The sequence below is a fragment of the Triticum urartu genome, chromosome 2A, assembly GCF_056163025.1.
Source record: "Triticum urartu cultivar PI428250 chromosome 2A, HENAU_Tu73, whole genome shotgun sequence".
Classification (NCBI taxonomy): domain Eukaryota; kingdom Viridiplantae; phylum Streptophyta; class Magnoliopsida; order Poales; family Poaceae; genus Triticum; species Triticum urartu.
Genome location: NC_141874.1, coordinates 383,620,332 through 383,623,172, shown reverse-complemented (window position 1 = coordinate 383,623,172; position 2,841 = coordinate 383,620,332). Strand labels below are relative to the sequence as shown.

Below are 2,841 nucleotides of genomic sequence, written 5' to 3'. Positions count from 1 at the left end.
GCTCATCATCGCTTCCTCATAGTTCGTAGGTTCATCATGGTCTAGTAACATGACTTCTAGAACAGGATCACCGTACCACTCTGGTGCGGTTTGTACTCTGGTTGACCAACGAGGTTCGTGTAGCGACCCGACCCAAAATGGATCGAAGTCTCTGTGCTTAAGTGTCATCCCTGGATCGGTATGCTGACACACACAGTACTCGAGGAATTATAACATAGTTTAATCACTCTTTATTACATCGAGGTTCTCAAAAGAGTATTTATTACAATAATATGGCCAAAGGCCATCTCAATAAAAATAACTGCGGAAGCATTGAAGGTAAATGAGTCCATCCAACTCCACGGCAAACTGAGTGCAGAACAACGACCTATCGCACCTTTAATCCTCGTCGGAAAAGTCTGCAACATGAGACGTTGCAGCCGGGTAGGTCAGCACATGGAATATGCTGGCAATTTCACACCATAGAATAATAAAAAATGAAAAGACTATCTCTATATGAAAATTTAGCTGGTGGAGGCTCTAAGTTTTATTTTGCATAAAGCTAATTTTACCCTACAACAAAGGAATAATTTTTTTATTACTACTAAGTTAAAATGCCATTATTGAGAAGGTTCCTCCCACTCAATCCCAAAATTCCCAAGTTATTAGTAACCCAATAATTTCATTAAATAGAGTGATGAGATCAACCAATAATTCACTTCTAGATACTCAAATTGTCCATAACCGGGGACACGACTAATCATGATTAGTTTGTACACTCTGTAGAGGTTTGCGCACTTTTCCCCACAAGACTCGACCGCCTCCATGATCGGAAGATCGAGACATAGCCTTTCAGAAGCGTTTCCCCTTAACCCTGGGTAGACCGGTACACCTACTTTCCCCTACATCAGCTAGTCTACCACGGAAAGAGGTCACACAACTTACTCAACTATGCTAGAGCCCATAATGGCTTGTGGCTGCACACAGAAGTTTCTAGGCATGAAATATCTTATGATCCCTTTGAGCCTGAGTGGCGGACCTAGGGTAATCACACAGGTACTCCGGGATTCCCCTTGGGCAAGCACTGGTTTCTCCAGGTGCCCCAAACAATCCACCCAGATGTGTATTAAAGTTTCCACCTTAGGGTATCCTAAAATTATTAACTCTCGCAACTTGCATGGATCACACATACCAATCCTTGTCTACGAGCATGGCTAAGCAATATATGACATAACGAATATACCCGGGGTGATCAAAGTCATAGGTTCCTACCACATGAACTACAAAGCATGACCACATGTTCCCAATCCTACTCATGCAATATTTGAGGGTGAAACTAATGCATAGTAAAAACTGGGTATTGAAAAAATATGATCAAAGTGTGAACTTACCTTGCTGACGATCGTTGAACTCTAAGGATTCGTGGTAGCAATCTTCGCACTCGGGATGATCTAACGTAAGCAAGCAATAACATACATAAGCATAAAAGCAAAAATCCAAAAAGAAAACAAATGAAAGACTTAAAAAACTCCAAAACAACCAAATAAAGTTTCTGTACATAACATAATTTTTATAGTAGCAAAAATATGTGTGTTTGGGTCTAACAGAAAATACACGTTACGAGCTTCGATTTGCAAAAAGAATCACCTAAAATGGAGTTACGAAACCCGAGTTACGGCCTAATGAAGTTTGAATTCAGATCTGTTTGAATTCAAATTTTAAAATTTTCAAAAATATTTTTCATTTGGTTCTCTGGATAGAGGGGATTTTATGAAACCGTTGGAAAAAGAATCAACTAATTCGGATCTATAGATTAAAAGATACGCTAAAAGAACAATCTGACAGAAATCTGAAATAGGAATTTTTCTGAAAAAAACTAATTTCGACCGGCGACAAATGGCGCTTTGTGGTTGGCTGGGCGGGTGTTTGCTGCTAGATTAGGAGAGGGCGCCCGATCCGTAACATAAAAGGTTTTTTTACTGGAACGAACAGAAGCGTACACTTACAGAAGTACGTGAGGAGATGGAGGTGATTGGCCGTGGTGGTGGTGGCTCCAGCAGTCGTGGGCGGTGGCGGGGTGTCTAGGAGATGCGGTGGAGAGTGGCTCGTCCGGTGGTGGAGTCGGTGAAGATCGGTGATGATGAACGGTGACAAAACCAAGCGATGAAACTCGCGAACTCCGGATGCTCCGGTGAAGACAACGTGGTCGGTATGGCCTCTGTAGATGGAGAGGGATCAAAGGACCTTGTCAAAATGATTGTAGGGATCGAGAGAAGTCGGAACACAAAAGGACAAGACTCGGGATGGCTCACCGGCGTTGCAACCTGACGATGAACTGCAGCTTCTGAGGCGAGATTGGAACGTTGAGTGCGTCGTCTAGAGATGGTTTTGGCATGGGATTTTCAACTAAATCGATCGAGGAGAGTCGTGGCTATTCATAGGACTTCTTCCTTGGTCGTGAGGTTGGCCGGAGTTAAGATTTCCGAGAATTGGAAACGAAGCAACGTCGGGAGCATTGTACGCTTACGTTTTTATTGTCTATTTGTGGGGAGAAACAAGAAGAGGTGGGGTCCAAGGGTCAGGGAGAGAGAGAGTCAACAAGGAAGAGGAAGAGCGAGCGTGCGAGGGAAACCTGCCTGGGGCGTTGGCCTCGTTCTTCTTTTTTTATCACGTGGGGCTGGGCGCTGAGCGAGCGCTGGAGCCTCGCTCGGTTCGCTAGCCTCGCTGGCTGGGCTTGGCTGGCGCTAGCTGGGCCGGCTGTTTTCTTTTTAAATCGTTTTTTTACAGCAGCATTAAAGCACCAAAAGACAAATGAAAATAAGTATAAGAATTTCGAGAAAATTCACATAGTTATATGGTCTT

The 2,841-nt window shown here is 43.5% G+C and overlaps 1 long non-coding RNA gene across 1 annotated transcript; it reads right to left on the bottom strand.

Annotated features, from left to right (window-relative positions):
* Positions 1 to 234: 234 nt before the first annotated feature.
* LOC147985199 (uncharacterized) lies at positions 235 to 2,451 on the bottom strand. Its single transcript, XR_015615102.1, has 4 exons — positions 2,292 to 2,451; positions 1,986 to 2,197; positions 1,371 to 1,430; positions 235 to 398 (listed from the first exon to the last, which is right to left on the bottom strand). It is a non-coding gene; the product is annotated as an uncharacterized LOC147985199 (long non-coding RNA).
* Between the last annotated feature and the right edge of the window lie 390 nt (positions 2,452 to 2,841).